We start from the raw sequence: 13,351 nt of genomic DNA, 5'->3' as shown, positions 1-13,351 counted from the left end.
TACCTGTTGACTTTTTTGTGGAAATGAAAATTTGTACTTTGCAATTTTGATCTTAATAAGTAATTATAGTGTATATGTTACAGAGATACCCAGTTAATGAAAAAGAAACAAATTATACTTTGTATGCTTGAAGTAATAACCAGCACTGACTGTCTAACACTATGGGGGAACCAGTATTTAGACCGATTGAGAGCAAGGCACAAAGGGACCAATCTTCCGTGACTATCAGATGTTAATTGTTGGCACACTGTAGTGTGGAGTAATGCATTTTTGACAGATTCCTTGCAAGAATGAGAAGAAAATTTGCCATTGAAGCTGAAATGTACCAGTGAATTCAATGAACTGGAAAAGGTACTTTATTCCCAAGTATTTTCACTAATTGATGGTTTATGGTGCACCACTAAATAGTAAAACCAAAATTATGTGGCATTTATTGAACCCTTTAGGGTGAGTCAGCCATTATATGGACCCCAACTAAAGGGGGCTATGTATTAGGAAGAACAAATGGATGCCAAACTAAAATTTTGGTGGTGATAATGTCCAACTTCCCTACCACCACACGTTAAATATGTATGAGTATTATAGGGTTTTTTTTTGTTAAACTAAAAGAATCAAAAACTATCAGCTACAGAATGATAGTTTTTTTTAATTTTCAATGATGACTACAACACAATTTAATAATAGATTTTTGTACTGATTTAAAATTAAAAAGTAGTTTTAGGACCACATTATGTCATTTGCCAAACCCTGGACAATTGGGATTCATGCTATGATGGAGACTAAAAGACATTTTCTGGTTGCTTCTGCAGTTTAGAGGCTTGCTGGCCGCAGCAGCAGTGCAGCTGTTCTCAGAGAGCGGCTGTAACGAAACTTATTTTGTGTCTCTTATATAACCCAGAATGGAGTCTTTAACCAAAGATTCTGGAAAAGGCATTTATTGAAAATTTGATACCTGTGTTCCGCTGCCTTCCTTCCCGGCCCGTTTCGGCAGAGAACTAGTTGCTGTAGCCTCGCTCTACACAGGTTGTGGACGATTACATGGCTGAATTGCTAACAACTCAAACTGAAGTCAGGTATTTCGCTCTATTTCTAGGACTGGAGAAAGGCTGATCGTTACCTGTCAGTTCTGAGTCTGTGCTGGTCTTCCTTCACCAGAGCTGGCACACAGCATATCTCAACACGATCAACCTCATAACTTACAGCCTGCCGCTAAGTCCCCCTGGGAGTTTGTAAATCATCTGGACAGTGCAGTGCCACAGGGAGCCGCTGCTCCAGTGACAGTGACAGAAGTCGGGCCTTCAATCCTATTGTTATTTTCATAGCCAATAAAATCTTGGTCATTGCCAATAAATTATCTTTACTGAAGAACGGGGAGATCTCGGTGGATAGGAATGCTTGCTCTGAAGACATTAGAACCTGAGTTCAGATCTCAAGAACCCACATTAAAACCAATAACAACAACAACCATGGTTGTGTGTGTCCTTAACCCCAGTAGAGACAGACTGATCCCAAGAGTTCACTGGTCAGTTATCCTAGCTGTAACAGTAAGCTTCTTGTTCAGTGAGGACCCTATCTCAAGATAGTAAGACAGACAGCGAGAGAAGATATGGAATGTCCTCCACATGCACGCATGGGTACCATACTTGTATATTCACACTCACAACACCACACACATAAAGCAGATGGTGTGCGCACATGCGCGCGCGCACACACACACACACACACACACACACACATGCACCCACGTACACATGCATATACACACTTCCCTGTTGTATGTATTGGCTCTAATCTTAGTGTAAGCTGCTGATGGGATCTGTCTTGAAGAAAATATTTGCTTTCTTCCTTCTGCCTCCTTCCTCCTTTGGCTGTTCTATCTGAGAAGCACCCAGGCGTTTATAGTGGGGAGGGACAGCTTGTGTGACAGAGCTTTCTGGAGGCTCCTCCTCTATTGCTTGTTTAATTCTTGGTTTCTGGATGTCCCTGGCCCTATAGGCATGCAAGCCCAAGGTTTGCGATTGGTGAGTCTGTAATCCAGACCTCCAGCTAAGCTTGGGAATCACCAGCCTTTCACTAGCTGAGAAGTCTCCCTCCTGCTTCTAGTGGTTGTTTAGTCCCAAATTTGTGTCATAGCCTCTATCTGTCCCAAGTCCAGTAGGACACCATTAAGGGTTACTTTAGTCCAGCATGCCATACAGGCCTAGTGCATCCTACCATAGGGTAAGAACCCACTTAGTTATTTAGACTGGATGTCCTATGTCTTATCTAGAAATATCAATGAGAAATTTGGAGCCATGCTTCTCCCTTTTGCTCTCTGAATGATAGTAGTATATCTAATCCATTTTGCTTTTTCGGGTTGAACTTCAGAAAAAGTCAATTTGAACTATACCACTCTTCCATCAATTTCTCCCTTTCTCCTCCTTATTTCCTGAGCACTGTATGATAAAGAAACAGACTTTCATCCTCTAAGCCATATCTCTGTCTTAGAATCTGTAGGTTTAGAGCCAAGGAATCTGTAGGTTTAGAAGCTGTGCAGGTGGTACTGTGCCTTCTTCCTTAATCCACAACCTCAACACTTCAACCGAAAATAAGAAAAATGATTTCTTCTTTATGTTGTTGTCATGGCCAGAGCTCAAATTTTTAATTACTCTTACAACATTATAATATGTTGTTGATAATAGTCTATCTGTATCTTTCCTCATTCCTCCACGTAAGGAAGTACTCTGAACCAATAAAAAAGAAGGTTGCGGTGCTGTAAAGAAAAAAAAAATCCCCAGCTAGTCCCTACAATATACACCAGACCATATGTACCGTGCAGTCAGTGACCGGCTCCAAGTCACCGTACTAGATCATATACTATAGTACCTTGGCCAGGCAGACGCTCCTATGCAAGGCATCCTCTATGACTTACAGGCATCTGGAGCCTGTGCCTCTGTGATTCACATAATCAGAATCTCCCCACTGTCTGCCCGTGGGCGTTTATTGCTAACTACAAAGCATTCTGACATGCTCTATCTGTGGAATCTCAGGATTTACATCTCCGTTCATAGCGTGATAAGGTGAGCTCCTGTGGTCCATCATCCCTACACAGTATCCGCAGCCTCAGGTTATCTTCCAACTCAGTCTTCTCTGGAGCTCCTTCAAAGGCATTGACGTGGAGGGAGGGGCTTGCTGCAGTGGATATTTGACGGTTGGAACACAGACTTCAGAAACCCTGAGCAGAAACCTTGTCACTCACCCCTGATAGACTCTTCAGTGTTTTGTTTAATTCAATTTAACCATCACAGTAATTTTCTACATAACCTTCTCTAGTAACTAAGTGTTTATACACCTTTATTTTATAGATTTCTATTGGTGTAGATCATTGCTCAAATTGAGTGCATAGTAGGATTATTTGTAAGATCAGTCAATTCCGAGTTGGCTGAACCTCATCATCTGATTTATAGTGGGGAGAATAATGCCCAAGCAATGTCTATATCCTAATCCCTACAGCTGGCAAACAGAATTAAGTGCACTAACGAGTTCATCTTAAAATAGGCAGGCTGGGACTGAAAAGATGGCCCAGCAGTTAAAAGTATGCATTGCTCTTGCAGAAGACCCGAGTTTGGCTCGCAGCCCCCACAGTAGTGGGAAGATGGCCACCTATTTATAACACCATCTCAAATACACACACTCATACAAATACGCATGTGTTTTAAAGTAAATTTTATAAAATAAACAGACTGGGTCTGATGGCATATGCCACCTGGGAGGCAGAGGCAGGTAGATCTCTGTGAGGTCAAGAGCACGGGTCCACATAATGAGTTCCAGGACAGCTGGGGCTATGTGGTAGACCCTGACTCAAAAATAAATAAATAAATAGCAAATTATCCTGGCTTAGATGCACCCAATATAATCATGAAGCAGTGGAAATGAAGAAGAAGCATGAACAGGAAATCAAGTGAAATGGGAGAGAACTTGACTCACACTGCTGTGGAGGATGAAGTGACCCCAACCATAAGCTGAAGCTGAAGGGATGTGGGGAGGGCCCTGAATGCTCAAAAAGTTGCATGGGCATTGCAAATTCCTATGCTGTCCCATGAACTACTAGTTCTTGCTAAGTGAGAGCAATAACAACCAACAGCCTTCAGGAGCTAGGAACAGTTTTCAGTTGTTAAAATGTCCTCAGTCCTGCAGTTGGAAGGAACTGAGCCTATGCCAGGACCTGAGTGAATCTAGAGTAGATTTGTTTCTAGTCTCCAAACAAGGCTGCAGGCCAATCAACACCTTGATTGCTGCCTTGTACAACCCTAAACATGGGGATCCAGTTAAACAGTGCCCATACTCATAACTTGTGCAAAGCCAGAAGATAGACATGTGCTGTTTGAAGTAACTAAAGGGAGATTTGCCATGTAGTTTCAAATGCTTCATGGTATTATACTCTAGTGGATGGAAAAGAGCGAGGTGACCCCCATCAAGAAAAAGGCAGCAGATCTCATTGTGGATCCTGTCTCTTTATCCAGTGTGGGCTATAATAACCAGGATATCACTCACAGAGCCAGTTCTATCTGCCAGGCTATGAGTCAGTTCTGAAAGTTTTATATTCATTCATTAGCTTACCAAATACTTGAAATTGCCTGAAGTTCACTGCACAGACAGAAGTCCCATAATTGAGAAGACCTTGTGTATGCCATTGTTAATAGCCGGGGCAGACTAGAAAGATTAATCTGTCTGACTCTGGAGGCTACATCCTTATCACTAGTTCGGGGTGCCTCCCTCCCTCATGTGAAGGCAACTGGGTAGACAGGCAGTCCAGGGAGTTCCCTTACCAATAGTGCCCCAGGGACAGCGATGGCTTCTCCAGTGCAAGTGCTGACCAATGGGGTGGACACACCATGAACCATAACATCGACGTCAGAATTTTGTTTTCATTCAGCCAACAACCTTTCTTGCAGGCCTTGCTGACCTCAGAGGTTTTCTCGCGTATCATGTCTTCCACTCACACTTTATAGCTCGTGGAACAGAAGTTCAAGAGGAGACACAGCTGCTCAAGTTTTGTACCCATGGAAGCAGAAAGAAGACTTGCCAACTTTAAAAATAAAAACACTTGAATAAAACTATTTAAAATGTGGAAAAGGGAGAGTTGGGCTAAGCCATCTGTCTGCATAATGTATTTTCCCCTATTTTCCAAGGATTGATGATCCTCTCCAGTGCCGAGCACAGGTATGAGTGCGCCTGCTCTAAGCAGACCCACAGAAAGAGCTCATTTATACATCTCAGCATGCCGATGGGGTTTAATGAAGGAGAGGAATTACAGGCTCAGAAGGTTGCTGGACTCTGTAACTGTGTGCAAATACAATTAATGCACTCCTCGGTGATGGGTGTCCGGAAGTGCTCTCACCTAATATCCGATTCAAGACAACCGGCAGGACTAACCCAGCGCTTTGTCTGCAGAGACATCTGAAATAGATCAGGGAAATAAATGAACTGTCAAAAACTTCATTTATTCTACTGAGATTATGAATGCAGCCGGAGAACTCATCTGAGAGACGGCTGTGGTAGCCCGACGAAGCTGTGGCTAGGATCCACACTATGTAAGGGCTGCAGGCGGCCTGCTATGGCAGCCAGTAGCAGGTGGAATGGGCGGAATAGACATCAACAGAGAATTCACACAGGCAGCAGATATAGGCCCTGGGAAGTCAGGCAAGTCATGGCCTGGGCTGAGTTAGCAGCACAACCAGAGTGGTCGTGGTAAATTCTTCTGCTCTGTCTCATTGAGGAAACAATTCCTGTGTGGCTCTTTCAAGATCACCTTCATTACCTCCGCCCCCACCAAGTTCATTATTTTGTGAGCGCTGGGCCTGAGGAAGGGGGGGGGAGGGATGGAACACAGATGCTAGGTTATGCTTTTCTTTTACAGACATTGAGAACTCTGTATTTCAATAGCTTGGGTGATTAATTGAAAATGATTGAGCCACATATAACAAGAAAAGCCTATGAAGATCAGGCTGATTGACAAGATAACAGTATTGGAAACATGGTGTTCACATATCACTTCCACATATGTAGTCTACAATTTCCTTCCTCCTGGATAATACTGATACCATTGGTCCTTCTTCCAATAGCCTAGATCTTGCCACGTGCTCCCAGAGAGCCTCTCACACGGCCATCTGCCACCTTGTCATTTCTTTTCACTTCTGGGCTGATCCCTAATAACCTCCCACTAGACCCCACCATTTAAAGGTTCTACCATGGGGGGGGGGCAAGTCTGAGCCTTTTGAGGGACAGTGAAAATCTGAAGTTTAGATATTCAGCATGCCCAGAGTTACCCAGTTAGCAATGGTGGAGACACCATTGTTATCAGACCCATTCTGAAGAAGTAAATAAAACCCTATAATGGGGAATCAGAATTAAATTCAGATGTCTTTACAAACGCAGAATGGTCTCTGTGTGGCCAATCCTAAGGATTCATGTATGTAGTCTGAAGAGAAAAATAATGAGAACAATAAAAAGAAATTGCTGGAGAGTTTAAGTAACTCTCCATGTAATATGTAAATATGCATACAAGGACATAAAGGGAAAGAAACTATTTCAAAATGGAGAGTTTTTCATACCCTGACTAGAAACAGCCGGGGTAGCTGAGTGAGAGAAGCCACGAGCAGGTGGGACTGTGGGGTGGGAGGCTTGACTAAATATTTTTGTTCATTTGTCTGTTTTCCGTTTTCGTTTTTTAGTGGCTTTGCCTTCTGATTCCACTGGGCTCCTGAAGACAGACATTCCTCACAGCTCACTGTGAAGCCGCTATGGTGAGACTAGAAGCAGGAAGTGCTAGAAATCTCACAAAGTAACTAATTCTCTTGACATTTCCTGTTGTGGAGAGCCAAGGACTCCAGTGCACCTCTCCACCTGAGGAAGTGTCCGTGACCTTGGCGAGGTTCACCCAGGTCCGGGGAGAGCTCAGCCGGCTGACAGCTACTTTCACCAGCTGCACGATTTATGTGCTACATTTCAGGGCACATGCATTTTAAGGATTTCTCGCTGTGTGAGAAACCGTCAGGACAACAAGGGGTAGAAGAAAAGTGCACCTGATTGTAATTAATGCTGGCAGTAATCTCCAGCTTTCACTCTGAAAACAGCCAGATGGGAAAGTTGGAACTGTGAATAACAGAAAGCGTTGCCATCCACAGTTCCTGGAGTCAGAACTCTTTAAACTGTTTGGATTCCAGATCTGCATAGAACAACCCAAGCCAGATGCTGCTGACTGAGTCTACCACTGGGAGCTGTGGTGGGCCCTGCTGTAGGAAGGGAGGTAGAAGGAAGTCTCTGCTTGCAGAGCCCTGGCTGGACACACACACACACACACACACACACACACACACACACACACACACACATACATACATACATACCCCTCACACCCCATACACACACATGATAGAACCCCACAGCTGGAAGGAAGGCAAGGAAGGAACCCTGGCTGGTCACATACACACACACCCCACACACCACATATGCACACCCTCTCACACACACCATATACACCACACACATGCACGCACACGTGCACACACACACACACACACACACACACATACACACACACATACACACACGATGGAACCCCACAGCTGGGAAGAAGGCAAGGAGGTAACATGGAAGTGAAGTGTAGCTCTGAAATCCAGGAATTGCACAAGGTTTAGAAGGATGCCTTGGTGAGGAATGTGGTTTCCAGTGCCTCATGACAATGACAGTAAGAACAGAGTATTAGAACTGGGGAATGTTAATGTTTTAGCCAGGAGGAAGGCCAGAAGGAGAGAACTGTCCAGGAAGCCATTTCTCTTGGAAGTACCAATCATGAGGTCATCCTGTGTCCCTCCTTTCATGTTTGCTGTTCCTCTAAACTGGTTAAACCATCCACTCTACTGGCTGCCTTGTGACTTGGGTAAGGCCTGTGGGCACTGAAGGCATTAAAAACATACATGGGACTGACTTCCCACCCCAATCTCAGTAGAAAAGCTGGGTCATAAGTCATATAGTCAGAGACTTCTTCACATGGGGACAGGAAAACTCTGGTGCCATCTGGGGGAGCAGGGCATCCTCTGTAACTTAGGAGCTGCCTTGGTAGAACCCAGGCAGTTCCTTCCTTGTCCTTTCTATGAGCATGGATTACAAAAGGCATCAGTACTGCCAGCCCTGCTGGCTCAGCAGGGTGGGAAGAGGGCAGGGGTAGCAAGTGCTTTCAAAGTTTGCGACAGTCACAAATCGTTCAAACTGACAGAGGTGTACAGATACCAGACTAGCGTGGTAGGAGGCAGACAATCCACTCTCCCAGGCCCAGGAAGAATGGACCAATCAGTTTGTAGGAATGCTGGCACATGGTTAAAGTGAGCTGGGTAGAAGACCAGGAAAGAAAACGGAAGTATGAGAGGGGGGTTTGCCCTGTGCTTTCCTTTAGAAGTCAAGATCTGGGTCCACACGAGTTCTGGGCTAAGAGACTGAGGGGTGCTTCTGTGCTCTGCAGCTTCCAGCAAGAGAACACAAAATGGCGGTCCTGACCAAGGGTCTGCAGGTGTTATGCTTAGATCACGGAGTCCCCCACCCCCACCCAAAACCAACTAGGAGACCAAATCCTGTATATAAAAGCAAAGAGCCTCTATTCTTACACAAGTTTGCAAACTTGATCTCTGTGTGTCCAACGTATTGGAGTGATTGGAGAGCCCCGAGCTCAGTTGGGGTTGGGTTTTTGTAGTAGCAAAGGTAGGGGTGAGGGATTTCGAAGGTTCAGGACCCCTCATTGGCTGACATTTGTCTAGGGGTGTCCTGGTGAAAAGCAATGGGTGTGTGCTGGCTGGTGATCCTAACAACACCGGTTGGAACGTTAGGAATTTCCTTTGGATGGTCTGTTTCTGGGTGCCTGGGTGGTCTCAGTTTGTGATCTTTCTTGGAACCAGGTATTGCCTTAGGGTAAACTACTGAAACTTAGACCTCTGTTGAGCTTGTCATGGCTGGGCCTACACAGGAAGGCCCTTTGAAAAGATGTGAGCCAAGGATTAGGGTATGGGGAGCAAAGAGGAGGGCTTAAGGCAGTGGTCAAAGGCTAGAAGAGACCAGTGACTTCTGGCTTCCGTGTTGGACAAGGTGATAGCACCTGTGTTAGGCTGGTAGGAACTGGCCTAAGACGTGCTGGTGAAGATAGGGGTGGGGTATGTGGAGGAAAAGTCTGAAAATAACAGAAAGGAGAATCTTCGAACAGATGAAATTGGCACCCTAATCAAAAGATGGAATTCTAAACCCCTAGGTGATGACATTAAATGTAGATATTTTTATTCCATTCCCAGAAACATCCTAACAGTTTCCATGGACTTTTGGATAACTATGGGAGAAAGCAGGGAGAGTGAAAAGCCAGGCTTGCAGAAGACGCTCCTAACTTAGGTTTGAAGAGCATTATGGGAAAAGATAGGACAGTATTTCAGCGTGACCCTTTACATAGAGGAGAAACTTCTCACAGTCGGATCTTATGCTAAACCCCAAAACCCAAGAACGGAACAGACCGGAGTGAAATGGGGCCTCATGCCCTTGGCCCTGGCCTTAGTGGGCGTCATCCTGGCCTCTGGAGTCGTTGTAAGCCATCCCCTACATCCTAAGCCGGAGGAACAATCCAGACATGGTGGGCTTTATCTACTCCCTCATTTTGAGAATGAAAAGACTGAAAGTGAATAGCACCAAGCTAAAGGGCGACTTCAAGCCCACATTAATTCGAACCCCTGCTCTCTCAGGCTTTCCTTCTGGTGCCTCAGACCCTGCTTGGGAAAGATAACTCCCTATGGGTGCCGGGGCCCCAGGGATGGACTAGTTTGAACTTGCCTTACAGGTTTGTAATTCTTCTATTAAAGTCAATTTCCACATATTAAAAATCCCACCTAACCCTCCTCCAGTCCCCAAGTGGGCCTCGTAGCACACATGCCCGAGGGAATGCTCAGGGCACATGATGTGAAACTCTGTTGGGCCTTGTGGCCCCTATGCCTTCAGATGCCGCCTTCCAAGTAAGTGGCCTATAACCCAGGTAATTACAGAGCCTGAGCCCACTCAGGAGAATTAGATGAAGCAATAGGCTATTATTGCCCTTGTTTGCAGAAATAATAATATGTAGCACCTTTTTTATCAGGAGACTTGAAGCTTCTTCCCAGGCATTGTTAGATTGCAAGTTTTATTTTGTTTTGTTTCGTTTTGTTTTTTTTTTTTTAACCTCTGATTTACGATGAAAGGAACAAGAAGAGAAGCCCTTTGTCGATGAAGGCTGTAGGAGTGGGACTGTGTGGGAGCCAGGGTCTTAGCGCAGGCTCCTGCTGAGATGGAGGGAGATGCTGCACCCCACAGCCAGGGCCAGGGCAGAGGCTGTGTGGATACAGATGGATGGAGGGAGAGGAATGCAAGTAGCACATGGGAATTGCCGGAAAGATTTAACATTTCCACAGTGCCTCCCCGGGTCAATCCCACCAGGTTCTGGGCTCATGGAAGGAGGCTGAGGGAAATAGGAGAAGCCCCTGGGAAGTTTAAAGAAGTTCATGGAGTTCAGCAGAGGCCCCCTGAGGAGATGGGCTGACTAAGACCAATAAAGCCATGGTTTTATAAAGGAGCCCATGGGGACAAACTAGGAAGCTGCAGGCCAGTCTGTTTGACATGAATTGTAGGCCACTTTGAACTTCTTTTAAGAGTCACAGAGGAGAAAACTTGATTGACTTGGGGACCAGTGGCTTCAGGAAGGAAGGGCATTGTATTTCACTAACTGGGGAATCTTTGTAGATACAGCTGCCCTGCCTGATGGAGCGTCTGGATGACCTTACTTCTGCTTAAAAAACCCACCCTCCGAGGCCAGACAAGCAGAGCCCATCCCACTAATGTCCTGCATAACCTGTGATGAGAAATAAATACAAACACAGCAAACAGGAAGGAATCTCAAGATCTTACAGAGATTCCTTCCTCTGTAAGGCATACACGTAGGCAACATTTGCCATCAAGCAACTCAGATTAAGACTCGTGTCATTTGTCCTAAATTGAGTTTCCTATCCATGTTCCCTACATTCTTGTTGGTATGTGATGGCCTTCGAAAACTGCTTTGTAATAAAAACAATTTTGGAATTGCCAAAGAGCACTTTGATTTCTCTTCTGAAGGTAAATAAAGAATAAGAGCTTGTCATAGACCCAGAGAAAGTCCTACAAGACATACTATTTCAAACTGTACCCATCTTTGAGATCTTCCAAATTCTTTGACCACAGAAACTGCTCTTCTGTGAACACTTATGAATCCATAGACTGTGTAGCCTCCAGCACACCATCAGGAAACACTAACTTGGAAGTTGATAGCATGGCCAAGCTAGTCCTACTACCTGGTCCAGGTTTGTTGTGAAGGATCCTGGCTGATGCGTGATGAATGCTGAAACCAAGTGGCTGAGATGGCAGTAGAGTGAGGCAGCAGACCATGGAACACAGCCCAGTAGCAGTGGGTGGATTCCCTGTACACAGGCCCTGACCGGGCAGTGTCCAGAGGATGCAGTAAGTGTGAGGGTCTACGGCCAGCACACATAAAGCAGAGGAAGACAGCCACCAGTTGCCAGGAAGTAAGTGCTACTTCCTGATGTGGCGGGGAGATGTGTAGAAACCTTTTCAGTTTCCCAGTTAAATCTTAGAAGAAGATGAGGCAGATGCTAGCAACACCTAGAAGGCAGTGAGCTTAAGGCTGCAGTCAGGCAACTCCGAAGAGGTACTTAGAGCTTTACTCTGTAACTGCTGTGCCAGGCGTTGGCACTCTGGGCCTAGGTCAAATCCATTTCCCTGCCTCTGTTGCTTACTAGTGCTTCTTTGGACCGTATCCACTCCTTTCCTATGCTCTTTGGCTGCTTGAATGCCACAAGGGCATGGTTGAGCCATTTCAGAAGAGGCTGTATGTTCCACAAGCCTCTTACTTACTCTTAGTCCTTTATGGAACATGTTGACTGTTCCTGGCGTAAGCTAATCTTCTCTAGTTGGGTTGGGAGTAGATAGAATGAGAACGAGTTTCCAAGGGAATAGAAACTGCTTGTCAAGGACTTAACATAATAGCCAACAGTTTAAGAAGAAATTTATTCTAGAGAACATAGAAAACATGTTATACGGATGGGACAGAGTCCCATCTCACATGTTGGGCCACCACCATGAGGTAGGAACGATGACTTGTGACATGGAGTATAACTCACTTCATTCATTAAACAGATATTTAAAGCTTTGCAGTGTATTTAATGCCCTAGTCCTTTTGGCCAGAAGATCTGTATGTATGTGTGTGTATATATATATATATATATATATATATATATATATATATATATATATATCAGAACTTAATCATGTCACAAAGTTGAGGCTTGAGATACTTTTTTCTGATCCTCTTAGGACTAATGAGAACTGACTTGGTTTTGCTCCTGTGATCTTTTTTTTGTAACTCTACCAAACAAAGCCTGAAATAGGGACCTTGCAGCAGTTCTGGCCCCAGGGCTCCAGAGCAGACAAGGCTGTGGCCTTGAGGTGGAGCTTGGCACAGGTTCCCAGATAAGCTATGATCATGGGTGCAGCTCTTGGCACACGTGAGGATGAACCAATGACTCAGGCCTCATTAAGACAGCAGGGAGAGAACTGGGGATTAGTACTAAAAGGTAATGAGCCTTATGCTAAGTTAAACAGAGTCTGAGGTTGAGGGTGACTTTATTCCATGGCCTCCAGGACTTTTAGAGTTGACTTAAGACTGGTAACTCAGGTAATATCTGGAAAAATTAAGTATCTAATTGGAGAGATTTGAGTTAGTCTCCCCTTCTCTTCCCTGCATTTTGCCTTCTTACCAGGCTAACCCCTCACCCCAGTGATTTGAATGATCAATGTCCCCATGGTATTGTGCATTTAAATGCTTGGTACCCTACTTGGTGGCACTGCTTGAGAAGCTTTCAGAAGTGTGACCTTGCTGGAGGGAGTATGCTGCTTGGAGCAGGCTTTAAGAGTTTAAAGACTCATTGTCCATATCTAGGTTTTTCTCTGTTCCATGCTTACAGTTCAAGATGTGAGCCGCCAGCTTCCTGCTTCCACAGTTATGGCTTTGCTCCACCTTTATGGACTCCAGCCCTCTGGAACCATAAGCCCAAGCAAATTCTTTCTTTTATAGGTTTTTAATTTTTTTTGTCATGGTGTTTAACACAACAATAGAAAAATAACCGATACAGACTTTGATACTAGGGAGTGTACTATTTTTGTGACAGACATTGGGAGGAACGTGGAAGAATTTGTGACTCTGGACTAGAAAAGTGGTTGAACAGTGTAAGCAGAGTGTAATGGGCCATCCTACTAAGAG

The sequence above is a fragment of the Myodes glareolus genome, chromosome 14 (genome assembly GCF_982192425.1).
Source record: "Myodes glareolus chromosome 14, mMyoGla1.1, whole genome shotgun sequence".
NCBI lineage: Eukaryota > Metazoa > Chordata > Mammalia > Rodentia > Cricetidae > Myodes > Myodes glareolus.
The sequence above is the reverse complement of the archived record's forward strand: the minus strand, read 5'-3'. Positions refer to the sequence as shown.